At 36.1% G+C, this 16,793-nt stretch overlaps 1 protein-coding gene across 6 annotated transcripts in view; it reads left to right on the forward strand.

The window, feature by feature from the left end:
* Positions 1-16,793, forward strand: part of diaph2 (diaphanous-related formin 2) — a 763,661-nt gene that overhangs the window by 399,912 nt on the left and 346,956 nt on the right. The gene's annotated exons all lie outside the window — the stretch shown is intronic.

Here is a 16,793-nt window from a genome sequence, read left to right on the forward strand (position 1 = left end):
ATTACTAATTTTGTTTAATGTAAGTGGGTGCAAACAATTTATCTGGGCTGAATTTAAACAACCAGATTAAATTTAGTAATGTTCAACTGAATTTGTTTAAATTCAGCCCAGAAAAATTGTTTGGATTCACTTACCTTATTGTTTATTTTTTAGTAAATTAGTAAATAAGTACAACAAATACATAGATCCTTTATATATGAATCGTTTTATTATTGCTATTGCTGAAGTATAATGTTATTGCTACACTTGTTGTAATTTCAATTGTATTTCTGTTTATATATATATATATATATATATATATATATATATATACAACACTAACATTTATTTGTGATTGTTAATTTTGGTATCACTTTAGTTCGGGGTGATAAAGTATTTTAATTTTAGTTTTGTTGTTGTGCTTTTTTAAATTCCTGATTTTTAAAAAAAATGTATTTATTTTTTATTTATAAATGCCTATGGTTTTGTTCAGTAGGTTTGCACTCTCTATATTTATTCTCCTTTTTTCATTTTGTTTTATGTTTGTCTTTAAGTATCTTGATGGGCTTTCAAAATAGTTTTGTTTATTTAGTTATTTAGTTAGTAATTGCTTTCTTCCTTATTATTTATAAATGTGTTTAAGATATTTTCACTCTTATTTTATTTTATTTTACTTTATTTTTATTTTATTTTATTTTATTTTATTTTATTTTATTTTATTTTATTTTATTTTATTTTATTTTATTTTATTTTATTTTATTTTATTTTATTTTATTGCTGCTTCAAGGCAATGTGCGTGCGTGTGTGTGTGTGCGTGCGTGTGTGCGTGCGTGCATGTGTACGCAGGTGAACTTTGACTTGTAGAAACATCCTAAAGCTCTAAACAGATCAATCAGTTTCCACTAAAGCCAGACATTCATGGGAATTTTCCGAATAACATTTTTAAAAACGTCTGTTTGTCTTTGTATATTTTTTATTTTATTTTCATTCATTCATTTTCTTTTCGAATTTTCGATGAATAAAGTCCCTTTATTAATCCGGGGTCGCCACAACGGAATGAACCGCCAACTTATCCAGAACATATTTTATGCAGCAGATGCCCTTTCAGCTGCAACCCATCCCTGGGAAACATCCATACACACTCATTCACACCCATACACTATGGACAATTTAGCCTACCCAATTCACCTATACCTCATGTCTTTGGACTGTGGGGGAGCACCCGGAGCAAACCCATGCAAACGTAGGAAGAACATGCAAACTCCACACAGTAACGCCAACTGATCCAGCCCAGGCTTGTGTGTGTGTTTGTGTGTATGTGCGCGCATGTGTACGCATCTGAACTTTTGACTTGTAGAAACGTCCCAAAGCTCTAAACAGATAAATCAGTTTCGACTTAAGCCAGACATTCATGGGAATTTTCTGAATAGCATTTGTAAAAACGTCCTTCGTTTGTCTTTGCTCAGAGATTCGTCATGCCTACAGATGACTGTGCGCATTTGAAAGGCTTCATTAAAGAGAGACGTCTTTGATGCCAGGCAATGCTTGGTGTACAATACTCTTGTCTGCTCTCATTCAGCAGGCCAGTCGAAGCTCCACTTTCACTCTCCTCATAATAGCTGCTTTGGGACAGGACTTGGCAAAACTCCTGCCGCTCCACCCTCCCTCCCGCTGCCCTTTGTCTTACAGGCAAGATTGATGATCCTTCAGGAAGCACTTCACGCCCTGACTGTCTCAGTGGTTTTTGTTCATCTTTAAATGTGGTAATTGCAAATGGCATGTGTTTCCTGAACTAAAGATACCTCAGCTGTCTATGAAAGAGTTGATCTCGTTTACATTAGACCACCCTTTGCTTTTAACCCTCAAAACCTCTGGTGGCTTTTTTTTCACCACTGTGAATTAGGTGGATGTGAAAGCCTCAACTACATTTCACAATTGACAGCCTGGTGTCTGTTGCAGACACCGCTAGGGGGGATTGGGACTTTTATTTTAGCCGTTTACTCCTCAATTCATCTGCATCTTTGCTTCCATGTAGATGAAGAGTTTTAGCAAAGAAAACCCTCTAATTTGTAATAGTTTGATATATATTTTTTTATTATATAATATTATTATATTTATTGTAAAAATACTTTTTCATAGCTAGCTCAATAGCTAACTTAGATTATACTGGTTTAAAAAAATAATAATAAAATGTGACCCAGGAAAAAAACACAAAACAAAAAATAGGTCTATAGCCAAAAACCCATTGTATGTGTCATAATTATGCCAAAAAACTTTAAATATAGAAGATCATTCATTCATTCATTCATTCATTCATTCATTTTTTCGCGTAGTCCCTTTATTAATCTGGGGTGAGGTCGCCACAGCGGAATGAACCGCCAACTTATCCAGCACATGTTTTTACGCAGCGGATGCCCTTCCAGTCGCAACCCATCACTGGGAAACATCCACACACACTCATTTACACTCATACACTAAAGACAATTTAGCCTACCCAATTCACCTAAAGTGCATGTCTTTGGACTTGTGTGGGAAAACGGAGCACCCACGTGAACACGGGAGAACATGCAAACTCCACACAGAAACGCCAACTGACCTAGCCGAGGCTCGAACTAGTGACCTTGAGGCGAACATGCTGTGAGGCGAACGTGCTACCCACTGCGCCACCGTGTCACCACGTATAGAAGATCGTGTTCTATGAAAATATTTTGAATTTTTTTTTTACTGTAAATCAAAATACATATTTCTCATCAGCTTACCAGCAGTACTCAGGGTTCCCACTCTTCTTGAAAGTACTTGAATTTCTGACACAATGGGCTCTTTTTTAATGATCTAGGCGCATAGTCTAAAGTGCATAGTGCAAAAGCATTAAGGGCATGTCTCCTAATGAGTTATGGGTGTGTTTTGAGCATAAAATGCATTAAACCAATCATTGTCTCATCTTCCATTCCCTTTAAGAGTCAGTTGTGTCGTGCCATGGCATATTTGATATTTACATGGCGGATTTTGTAAGTGGAAAAACTGAACGCTTCACTAGTGAGAAAACAGTTAAACAAACCATCTGCAGCACAAGGATGAAGAATAAGCCTCTTCCATTTGGCCACTTTACTTTGTCTTTACTTTACTTTTATACTTTATTTTACTCCTTTACTTTCGTGGATAAGGAAACGGTGTTGTACGCACTCCACAAGTCTACATATTTAAGTTTGTTAAGCGCAAAGATTTGTTTCAAAACTATTTCTGTATTCAGTTTTAATTTCCAGCAAATGAATAAATGAACAATAATAATGAAGTGTGAGTTATATCCAAACACACCTCCTATACTTATGCTCTATATAGTGATGCATACATATCCAAAACCAGACAAGTGGACAAATCTAAACTTGTTTTTATTAAAACAAATATAAATAATAATAATAATAATAATAATAATAATAATAATAATAATAATAATAATAATAATAATAATAACATTACATAAGAGCAGATTGTCATGAATAAATAAAAAAGCCCCCTGGCATGAAGAAGGCATGGAGGCAGTGTTTTTATATTTATGTAGAAAATAATAATTTTTGTAACATTTTAATCTTTCAATTTTTATTATATGTCAAGATATTTGTGTATTGCTGTAAATCCTGTGTGTATCAAGCAAGTGTTCTGGACCTGCATAGGCACATAACTAACGTGCTCTGCGCTGGACTTTAGACCAGGTTTTAATTGGTCAATGTCAATTATTTCAGTTTATGCACTTTAACACTCCTCCATTTTAGACCAGAACTCCTACGAGTGCACAAAGTGGCCCAAATGGATTAAATATGTAAACAACGTGGTGCAAAACGTGAAAATTAGGGTGGCGCTGGTCTGAAAATAGCAACAAATCCTGCCAAGCACATATTTCGCCTTATTGTGCCATGTATATGATAGGGCCCATGGATTCAAGGCCTGGAAAGTACTTATAAACAAACAAAGGTCCTTAAAAGTGCTTGAATTAAATTTGAAATTACATTTGTTTATGGTTTTATTTCAACAATAGTACTCAATTGTCAAAAACAGAACAAACAAACAGAAAAATTTTTAAATTAAAAATCTTAAAATTTAATCTTGTACAATAAGACTGACAATTAATTCACATTTTATCAGTATTTTAGTCACCACATTTGGATATTACCAGTATTGAATTCAACCAATTTTTTTGAACACGACCATTTAAAACGGTTAAGTTTTAAAAATTACTCTGACATTTTTAATGTAAATATTAAGTGAAATGTCAAAAACAGTTTGGACTTTCATGGCGCTACATATGCTGGGATATGAATTACAAAGATGCTTCATTTAAAATTAATGGTGCTTTAAAAATTCCTTGAAAGTCCTTGAATCTGGTGCTTATGAACGTGTGGCAACCCTGATTACCATGACAGCACAGTAATGCTTTTGAAAGTACACTACCTTAAAACGTCCTGTCAGTGTGTGTTATTCGACTGGACTGTGCTCTTATGGTGATCATGTCTGGTTCATGCTTAAGCACATAGAATAGAGCAGAAAACTTGACCATGGCGCGTACCCTCCACTGCTCTTCCGCTTTGGTCGCCACATGGTTTATATAGCACAGTGCTTTCTGCATCACTAAACAGTGTCTACTGCTGGAGTGAATTTTAAACCTGCATGATGGACAATGGAGCACAGCGTAACTCTTTCTTTCGGCTCATATTTTCAGCTCTTAAAACAGAAAATGTCATTCCTTCCGATAATTTTCGGCTGCCGAGAATTTGGTGCACCTCTAGTTTTAGCTGTTTTCTCCTTGCTCTTCTTTCAAAACTGGAAAAAGGTGGATGAGATAAGGAGCATTTAGATGTCCATGCCCACATTGGCCCCTCCATTGGCTGTTACCGGGAGCAGAGATGACCTTTAATTGCCAGGTGGTTTAGGCTGGGTGTGTGGAAGCCTGAACTGAGGTGACAGGCCTGTCGCTCTTTACAGAAGCAGAAGAGCTAAAGTGATGACCTTTTCCCACATTCAGCTGCGCTTTATAGAGGAGATTCATCTGTCAGGTCTGCACACCTCCTTCCCTTGTCTCTATTCTCAGTTTCATCCTTCTTTTTTTTTCTTACCCGCCTCCTCACATTTATCACCTCCACCGCTCCATCTTCATCTCTGGAACTCAAATAGCCATGGCATGATATCCTCATCCTTGAGCGGGAGGTAATGCACAGGTCCAGTTTTATGTCCTTACACAGTAATGGTATAGGCTTTTTAGCAGCTCTCTCGGTGGAAGGTAATGCCTCAGTCGTGCCGACGGGATGTTGGCAGAGGTTTGTGGGTAAGCTTGAAGCCGCAGACAGACGTGCTTCTGAACTACTCCAGCAATACGGATAGAGGAAAAAAAAACTTTTGTTGTTCCTTTTCTTTCTCTCAGGGTATAAGGACACGTCTATCGCTGCTCTACCTTGACATCATTCGCAGTGCGTCAAGAAAATGTCACGTCTCAGAATAGGAAAGACAGCCAGATGAGTGTCAGTGTTCAAGAGCTCACATTCATGATTGACCGGTAGACTGAACGCACGTATAAAAAAGAAACGAGCAAGGTCTCCTTGATCACAGACGTGGAGAGTGCTGTTCTATATTGCTTCTAAATATGTTCTGTTGGCTCAGTGTTTAATAAGATAGTTATTGGAAATGACCTCCAGTTCAAAAGGTTGTAATTGAACCAAGGTGGAAGATGTAATTATAAGGGCACATACTCACTCGAGAGTGGATAGGGATGTGGAAGATTTTTGTGGAACAGGGAATCGATCTACTTTTGGTGTATAAACATCTATTTATATATCTGTCTGTCTGTCTGTCTGTCTGTCTGTCTGTCTGTCTGTCTGTCTGTCTGTCTGTCTGTCTGTCTGTCTGTCTGTCTATATATCTATCTATCTATCTATCTATCTATCTATCTATCTATCTATCTATCTATCTATCTATCTATCTATCTATCTATCTATCTATCTATCTATCTATCTATCTATCTATCTATCTATCTATCTATCTATCTATCTACATTAAAACTACATTTAAATGTGTGTTTTTTTTGTCCACTTTTAACCACTTTTCTGGTAAAGGAGCATCTGTGGGCAGGTATTGGCTTTCTCTGATCTTTAATACTCAAAAAAAAAAAAAAAAAAAAATAGTAATTAATCTTAATAAAAGACCAATTATCCAATAGATGCATCATCGGAATGTTTTGAGGCGTATATTGCATCCCTGAATGTTGCTTGCTGAGAATAAAACAATCTAATTAAGAATAAAACCTGTCCATACATCCACTTGTGCTTATAAAAAGATAATTGGTTTGAACAAATTGCTAATACTTGAGTACAGGACATTCATTCTGTTAATTATGTACAGTTGTCTGCTACTTACATTATCAATTTTTTAATGTTATGTTGATAAAAATATATAATGTTGTATAATATGTAACATGTACAGTAATATAAATTTAGGCATTATTTCAAGGTATATATAACTGAATATTTTGAATATAAATTGATGACTTGTGTAGGTCAATCTTGGTTTGATCAAACCATTCATTACAACAGTGGTTTTCAAAGTGGCGGTCAGGGGACAATGAGGGCAGGTCGCTTGGTGATTTGCCAAAATCTAATTCCATTTATTATACTTTTATAACTACCATATTTTATCCATAAACAACAGAAGGAAAAAAAAAATTAGTTAAAAAAAAATTGTAGCCAGCAGCTAGCTCTCTGCAACTCTCACATGGTCGCCCACTGAAGCTAAGCAGGGCTGCGCACGGTCAGTACCTGGATAGGAGACCTAGGTTGCTGCCGGAAGTTGTGTTAGTGAGGCCAGCAGGGGGCGCCCAACCTGCAGTCTGTGTGGGTCCTGATGCCCCAGTATAGTGAAGGGGACTCTATACTGCTCAGTGAGCGCCGTCTTTCGGATGAGATGTTAAACCGAGGTCCTGACTTTCTGTGGTCATTAAAAATCTCTGGATGTCCTTCAAAAAGAGTAGGGGTTTAACCCCATCATCCTGGCCAAATCTGCCCACTAGCCTCTGTCCATCATGGCCTCCTAATCATCCCCATATCAGAATTGGCTTAATCACTCTGTCTCCTCTCGACCAATCAGCTGGTGTGTGGTGGGCGGTCTGGGGCAAAATGGCTGCTGTCGTGTCATCCAGGTGGATGCTGTACACTGGTGATGGATGAGGAGATTCCCCCCAATGTGTAAAGTGCTTTGAGTGCCCAGAAAAGCACCATATAAATGTAAGAAATTATTATTATTATTATTATTATTATTATAATTATTACTATTAATAGTTACATAAAAAAAAACAACAATCAAATAAAAAGACATCAGCCCTTCCATTTTTTGTGACCCCTGGCGTGATATAATTTGTTAAATATATATTAAAGACACAGCATGTTGATTTTATTTCACCAGGTTAAACTTTCTGACACCTTTACAGCACTCATGTACATTAAAAACAAATACAGGCCACAACTAAACAGGTATGATGGTGTCCAAGTGGCGGTCTTCAGCATTAAATGAATAGATTTGGCACTGGGTAACATGGTGTTGCAGTGGGTAACACGAACGATTCTGTGTGGAGTTTGCATGTTCTCCCTGTGTTGGCGTGGGTTTCCTCTGGCTGCTCCGGTTTCCCCCACAAGTCCAAAGACATGGTATAGGTGAATTGGGTAGGCTAAATTGGCCATAGTGTATGTGTGTAAATGAGTGTGTATCGATGTTTCCCAATGTATGGTTGCAGCTGGAAGGGCATCTTTTGTGTAAAAACTGGATCAGTTGGCGGTTCATGCCACTGTGGCGCCCCAAGATTAATAAAGGATCTAAGCCGAAAAGAAAATGAATAAATACACTGGCGGAATGAATGCACACTGGTATGTGCGCCATTGTGTGCAAGGTTTATATATTTATAACTACCTCAGAGGATATTGATGGTCGTTGATGTTAAAGTTTGATGTAAAAAGTTTAGGAACCCCTGCTCTAGAACATCTCAGAGGTGGTCATTGCATGGTCATTAAATTCAGTTGAAGTCAGAAATATTAAACCCTCTGAATTATTAGCCCCCTTGTTTATTTTGTTCCCCAATGTCTGTTTAACGGAGAGAAGATTTTTTTCAACACATTTCTAAACATAATAGTTTTAATAACTGATTTCTAATAACTGATTTATTTTATCTTTGCCATGATGACAGTAAATAATACTTTACTAGATATTTTTCAAGACACTTCTATAAAGCTTAAAGTGACATTTAACTAGGTTAATTAGGTTAACTAGGCAGGTTAGGGTAATTAGGCAAGTTATTGTAACAATGGTTTGTTCTGTAGATTATGGAAAAATATTAGCTTAAAGGGGCTAATAATTTTGACCTTAAAATGTTTTTTAAAAAAAATTGAAACTGCTTTTATTCTTGCCAAAATAAAACAAACAAGACTTTCTCCAGAAGAAAAAATATTATCAGACATACTGTGAAGATTTCCTTGCTCTGTTAAACATCATTTGGGAAATATTTAAAAAGGAAATAAAAAAATCAGACGCGGGGGGCTAATAATTCTGAGTTAAGTTGCGTTATGGTGCTGTTTGCTACACCATATTAAATTCCAAAGTTTTTCCTCAACACTTCACATTGCATTGTCACATTTGCACAGAGATGTATAGTAACGAAGTAGAACTACTTCACTACTGTACTTAAGTACTAAAAGGCAGTATCTGTACTTTACTGGAGTATTGTTTTTTTCTCCTACTTCCACTTTTACTTAAGTACATATTTTCGATGAGTTTAATACTTTTACTCCGATAGATTTTTTATGAGCTGCATCGTTACTCGTTACTAGAGGTGTCAAAATGGTCGATATCGGTTCAGTAATAGATCATAACGGGTTATTACGTACTGACGTCATTTATCTCCTATGTGCGGTGTCGCAATACTATGGCGAAGGACGGAGGCGCGAGGGCGAGTGAAGCACAGCACAGCACACGAGCCGCTATTTCACTACTACAGAGAAATGTTGTGAGACTCAACTGTTCATCTCCTCTTGGCTGTTAAAGCGATACTTGTGGATCCAGACCTGGGCGTGTATGAGGTGCAAGTTTTCTCCACTGTGTCTATTATAGATTACCTGTGATAACCGCGTATTATACATACATAGACTGTAACCGCGGCTGTTCTTCCCGCCATCAGTGAACAACGCTTTCATTTCTAAACCCGATAGCAGCCCTTTCTGTTGAGAAGGTGAAGACAATAACTAATCAAAGGGGTGTAAAACTTCGCCTGTCAGCGTTTAAAAAGCAGGCGGGAGAATATTTACATTAGTTTATTTGCTATAAATGCTCATGCTGTCTTCTGTGCATGAGTTTTGTTTGATACATTCAGAAAGAGTGTTTTCTTTGAGCGGGTCAAATTAAGGGTACAGTTCATATATATTACTGCTGTATTAAAGGACACAATTGTATTACAAGTAACCATTTAACTGTCACACCAAGAAAAAAAAAACAATAGAATTTTTTTATTTATTGCATTTCTTAACTCCTAATGTCGCTAGTTAACACAATCAATACATTTTCCCCCAACACATCCCATAATTTCTAAAATATCAGCCTCTACCAAATGGTTGAGATGTTGGTTTATGGTAAAAGTACCAGAATGAATAAATATACTATAAAAATATGAAAAATATGAAGTTTAAGACCAATTTAATTAAAACATAATCAAAATGAAACATTTTTGAATACTAAATCATAGCCATAAGCCATACAATATTTCAGATTTTCATTTAACACAGTAATATACACGTTTTCTTTTTTTTACAATGAAATCAAAATCAAGTGAATTAGAACGTTCGTTTACAGCGTTCACAACCAGTAAAATGTGCTCCGAAAATGGGTTTCAATAGCGTTTTGATTGGATTATGGACTGTTTTTGTGACACACAACTTTGAAAGGTGTGTATTAAAGCTGTTATAATCTGTCAGATCTGTGGTTCTAGCGTGAGAGAAAAACAGTATTGTAAGTCATGTTTCTTTTCGTTCTGCTTAATGATGTGCCCCCAAAAAAGAGATTTAAAATAAACAAAACAATATGATGTCTTTTGACTGCATTCTTTAATAACTACATTAAACAATACTTGTACTTTTACTTTCAGTACTTGAGTAGTAAATTTTGAAATAAACTACTTGCAATACTTAAGTACAAAAAATGTTGAATACTTTAGTACTTCCACTTAAGTATGGTGCTTAAAGAGCACTTTTACTTCTACTCAAGTCACTTTTTGATAGAGTACTTGTACTTTTACTTAAGTCTGGGTCTCTAGTACTTTATACATCTCTGCATTTGCAAACCCTTGCATCTACCATACATTCTTCTCACAGTACACTCTTGCAATTAAACTCAATGGATTCATCATATCATGTGACAGCATGATGGAAAATAAATGTCATAAATGTCATAAAGAAAATGCTGTATTTCTCAGAGTTCATCATGCAATGTAATTGATGTGTATGTGAGGCCAGGAAGTGTTGCTGAAAAGTCACCCACAAATGCATTGGAGCTTATGGGTTCAGTGTACTCCATGCTAAACATGCAGTACTCCTGTAGCTCCATCGGATCATGTGAGCGATGCACAGATCTGTAAACCCCAGCAGGCTTGCCAGGGTGTAGCGTCCATACAGTAGGCGTGTGAAGCCTCTCATCTAACGCTTGCCTGCACAGCCAAGCACTCAAACACTTACTTTCCATTGTCTGGAGAAAAATGCAATGCCTCACTCAGTCACTTCCTTTCTTCCCCTCTCTCTCTCTCTCTCTCTCTCTCTCTCTTTCCCTGACAGGGATGAGGCTTAGCCTTTCTCTCTTTATTTTTATTTTTGACTCTGTCCCTTTTCCATTTTTTTGTTAGAAGTTCTTGCTTTGTGGATGTCATTCAGCATTTTCTCATCACGCAAGCAAAGAACCGTCATCCCAGTGACAACAAAGGGCCTGCAAAACAATCAGATAAAAAGCATTTATTATAGTCAGTGGTCCAGGCTAAGGTCTGCATGAAAAAGGCAGGCGCTGACAAAGACGTGCTGCCCCATTGTTGACGTGTGACACAAACACAAGAAAAAGAGACTGAAGACTAGGCACGTGCAAAAGTGACTAAAGTCCATACGCCAGCATTGTGTTCACACTCCTTTTTCATCTTTTGGAGCCAGGTCCAGCCACGCTCTGCTTTTGTTCGAGCTACCAATGAGGCCACAACCTTAAATCTTTTCACCCAAACAAATCCCATCATGCTTTTATAATAATACACATCCATTTCTTACACGCACAACTGAGTTCGGCAGCTGCGCCCTGCTGACCTCATATGAAATGCGTGAAGATTGGTTCCTTTACATCCACTATTTTTTATTTTTTTTGGTAACACTAAATCTCTGTAATCAGTTTAGACGATAATTAGAGAAGCAAACACCAGGATTCCTCATTCACTGCCAGGGAGGCTGTATCTAGAGTTTGTGCTCTCCAGCGGCGTCTTAATCTCTTAAAGAAGCATCCCGCAGCCCTCTGGGAAGGCTTTAATGCGGGGATAGTGGTTTTTGGTTCAATGCCCTTATGCCGCTGATGCCAAAAGCACAGTCGAACCAAAAACCAGAACAATGCAGATATCATTAATAAGCTCTCAAAAGGCTCTCTGAAATAATGCACCAGTGGCATTATAGTGTGCTGAGAACGGGACAATAGACAAACAGACCACACTCCGATGCAATGCAATATGATGATAAACAAAGTAACAGGTTAGAGCTGATAAAGGAAGGGAACGGCGAGGGATAAACAAGGATTTTGTCAGCAGTTTTCTCAGGAGAGGAGTTTTAGAGAACAATCTGGCTGCCCAATCGCTACATTCTTGTGGATGGATGTTACTTATTCTTTCTTGGCTCACTCGCTCTCCATTCGAGGGTTGTACTTTACGCACTGCGCTGGCCTGGAGCAGAAAAAAACTTTTCTAATAAGCTTTTCTATCTACATCATATTCAAGATGGACTCAACCTCTGTATTCTTTGTACAGCTCTATCAACAGGGAGCTATGTAATGAACACTAATAGCTTTCATTTGGAAATGACCCACTGTACGTCTCTCGTATAAGCTCACGCGCTCTCATTACGGCAGTGCGAAGCTCATTTAATGCGTTCAGTGAAAGGCCAGTTATTCACAGGAATTGTAGTATTGTGGGCTTTGATACTTGTGCTGTGCTTTGGATTGATCCTCCTCCTTTTTCTTACTTCAGAATATCAGTGTATCTATAATTGGCCAATTTGTTAAGTATTACTTTTAAGCCATGGCCTGCTAAAGTGCTGTTAATTGCTATCCAGGTTTCTTCTCTCATTAGGGTTCAAAGTTATCTGTGAAAACGGAACTTGCTTCACACATGCGTTGGGTGCTGAACCATTTCACAGGCATATTCAAGGAGTTATGAATTTGTAGACACTTTATTTTGAGCAAGATGTGTTAATCATTTTACGTTTATGAAACATATTTTAATTTATAGAATTTGACATTTAAAAATAGTCAGCTTTTAAATTTTATATTATTGTATTGTAATTTTCTATTGTTGAACACATAATTATATATTAGCCCTTTCACACATATAGACTCTAGGGAAGTTGTAACATTACCTGTAATTTGCTGGAATGCTGCTTTGTGTGAACGCAGAAGGAAATTTGCCTGAAAGAGTGCGTTCACGATCAGAATGCGCTGACGTGAGATGTCTACTCCAGCCAATCAGAATATTCAGATGCATTTACATCCACGCTGTTTTTGGATATAAAAGCCTTTGAATATTTTCCTTAACACATTGAACTGCTAGATGTTAGTCAGATAAAAAAAAATTATCGATACAATGCTCATGATAAATCGCTGTGAGTTTAACTGCAAGCTCTGCGTTCAGCCGTTTAGAGGTCATTTCTGGTTAATGATGTCAGAATTTACTGGTATTTTAGAATAAATGTGTGAATGGTCTTTGCTGGAAAAATTCTGGAACATCCTTGCCTGTGTGAACAGCTCTTTTTTGAATTTATCGGTAAAGAAGTTACAGAAGTTTTTCAGATATTTATCTGTAGCACTATGTAAAAGGGGCTGTTTTTTTCACAGTTTTTTATTTTTTAGTTTATTTTTTATATCATTTGTCTAGTAAAAATGTGTAATAATCATAAAAATACATATATTATTATTAGGTAATTAATCTGGTAGTTAATTAGGTAATTAATTTATTGATTTATTGTCAAAAAGCAGACCAGTAATGTCTGAAATGCTTTCATAAAATCAATCAGAAGACACTATCAATTTAAATTAAATAAATAAATAAATATTTTTTTTATTTGAAATAAAAGATATTTCACATTTGATTTAATTAATTTTAATAATTATTATTTCATTAAACCACTGAGGGTTTAATCATTTCTGTGACTAAAATTTGCAAAAAATGTTTGTTTTGCCTTATTTATTTTTATTCATTGTTTTGTTGTGTTGTTGTTATTTTTTTATTTAATTTGTCTAGTAGAGCATTAGTAATGATCACGCACGCACGCACACACACACACACACACACGCACACACACACACACACACACACACGCACACACACACACACACACACACACACACACACATATATATATATATTAGGTAAATGATCTGGTAATTAATTATTTTATTAAACCACTAAAAGCTGAATAATCTCTGTGACTAAAATTTGCTAAAATGCTTTTTTACTTTATATATTTTATAGATTTTTTTGTTTTGTTTTGTTGGTGTTATCTTTTATTTCAATTGTCTAGTAGAACATTAGTAATAATCATTAAAATATATAATTATTAGGTAATTAATCTGGTAATTAATTAGGTTATTCATTTATTGATTTATTATCAAAAAGCAGGCCAATACTGTCTGAAATCCTTTCATAAAATCTGAACAGACGAGAAATTTAAAATAATTAAATAAATACATACATACGTACATATATACATAAATAAATATCAGTTGGTTGCATTAGTGATACACTGACAGATATTTTACTCTTGTTTTATTTATATAATTTTTACTTTGGCATTGTCTTTTTTTTCTGTTAATCAGTAGCATAAAGGTCAATTCCACAGTGATTTGATGCTGTGAGACAACAAAACAAGAAAAGAACCAATCGAGTGAGTATTTGTTGGCGCTGTATGTGGTCATACAATTGATTTGAGGGTGTTAGATCTCGGCCCAGTGCAGTAAGTCAGTGATATGGGACTGTCTACCTGTCTGTCTTAGTGCTCTTCTACTGTCTCCGTCAACACAGACTGCAAACACCCAAGAGGTTGTCTCGATACGCTCTTAACACTGCCTATTACTGGTCAGTCTGCCCTGCTTCATGTACTGCTCTTCACCAGGACTGTGTCTGCCAGTCATTGTGGAAAGTCCTCCAAGCAAGGGCTTCAGGCATAGAAGAGGAAATGACTGATACATGTGAGACGAGGTCAAATAGCCTGGGCTGGAAGTACATTAACAGATGTCTATTCAAAGTCCTCCTGAAATATTTATTCATATTTATTTACCAGATTTTTTTTTTATCAGGTTTTCTGCACACATGAGGCACAGGAAGAGGCACCAAAATCACAGTTTATCAGGGTTTTATTACATATAGCTTTTATTTTAACTTTCAGACATTCAAAACATACATTTGACGTCAGAATTGTTAACCTTCCTGAATTATATATATATATATATATATATATATATATATATATTGTTCTTATGACGTTTTTCTACTGGAGGAAAACGTGAATTACTTCCAAATACTTCAAATATAGTCTGTGTTAGTAAATGCAAGGCTATGAAATCCAGGCATAACACTGTATGACAACATTTCAGATGACTGTTCTATAGCCTACAGCTAATCAATCTGTCATATTCTGGAGTGCTTTACAGTTATAAAGAAAATTATAAATGATAAATTATCTTAAATAAAGCAAAAACATTTATAGATATGGTAAATAAGTATATAAGAATTTCTCTCACCTGGGAAATGGAGGCCACTTGAATGGTTGCTGAGCAGAATTAAGTGCACAGCATGCCATATTATCTGATAATTGTAGGAAATAATACCAAAAGGCAATTGACTGTGTAAAGCTGCATGAAACAAAACAAAAATAAGATGTATATTCTGAGTTCAGTGACTAATCAGCCAGAATGACATGACGGCAACCAGCGAGACCTAGCTGTTATTCAAGCAGCCATGCTTTTGATTATTCAGACTTAATATAACTTTATATAAATGAAACGGATGAGTTATAAAAAAATAAATATATACCCCCTCACAGTTGTCATGAAGTGGAATATTAGCTATATACATCAAAGTTTTGTACCAGGCTGTAAACACCTTTTTTTTCTGCTGTAAAGTTGGCCATTTTAACATTGTGTTCAATAGAAATGTGCTCTATTTTGGAGCCAGGACTAGTGGAATTTCAATGAATTGCAGTTTCAGTTACTTCTGTATTAGCTTCACGGGGAGAGCGGGATGTTGCCACTTGATAGGAATATGACCCATCGGATATCATATATCAAAACCACCCATCACCCATCGTATATGAAATCATGCAATCATCATTAAACTGTTTAAACAACAAAATAACTAAAATAAATGTTCTTTTATATTTTGAGAGTCAGAATATTCAGAATAAATGTCAATATTGCAGAAAAAAATCATATAAATACAAAACTCTTTGAGGTCGTGGTGTGTCACACGATGAACTTGTTGCATGGAAACTTTAAAGTGATGCTTTCTAAATAACTAAATAATGGCCACAATATAAAACTCACTCATGGAGGTCATTAGGAGTATTTAAAAATTATTTGTGAAAGGGTTAAAGTTATCTATTTGGTAGACATAAGCATTGACATGTTGCAATTTCTCACTTCTTCCAATAACAATCAATGTTTTTTATGACACCATCTCATATTTTAACTTCTAATCAGATCTTATGACCCTTCAAATGCACACTTAACCCTGTAGCACTATTGGTTACTTCAAAAAAAAAAAAAAAGAGGAGGAACTACTTGACATGTCCTGCCTTGTCCTTATGTTTCAGTTGAAATTGCATCATGCATCGAACAAAGCTGCACATTTCCTGGCACTTCACAAGACCTTTAACAATCCCGTTTTCCCCTGAGCCCCGCGGTGACATCATCAATCGGATATGTCATTGCATCGGCTGAACCGCAGAGTGGTGTCGCCCCTGTGTTTCTGTAATTATATATCATAGGCTATTTCCTGGGAGAATGGACGCATTATGAGTGAAGAAACGGTTCAATTTTGAGTGACAGTCCTCAGCACATTAGTATGCCCCTGCAGTACCTTCTCCTTGTTATGAATTATGCCAATCATTCCTTAGGATTCATCCCCATTGACCGTTCGACTACTGCAAAGGAAATGTACTAATGTAACATGTACCCTTGTGCAATTCAGTATTCAAAGAAACTCCATACTTCCCATTTTTCTCATTTTAGCACCTCATGTATTTTTGATCCCTGAGTTGATAAGATGGAAATACGCCATGCTCGATTCCATTCTTGTGAAGTACGCTTTATGATTCCTATTGGTCAGAGTACTTTTCTGCAGGTTTTTCTTTCAAATATCTACACTTGATGCCATCAGGATCTTGAAAAAAATGCTTGCATTCAGTGGTATTATAATAAGCCACAAATCATGGCAAAACATTAGTGCTATGCTAATATTTATTATGTTAACCTCATAGCTCTGAAGACTTGAGGTGATGTGTTAATAT

Source organism: Danio aesculapii, chromosome 14 (genome assembly GCF_903798145.1).
Source record: "Danio aesculapii chromosome 14, fDanAes4.1, whole genome shotgun sequence".
Classification (NCBI taxonomy): Eukaryota; Metazoa; Chordata; class Actinopteri; order Cypriniformes; family Danionidae; genus Danio; species Danio aesculapii.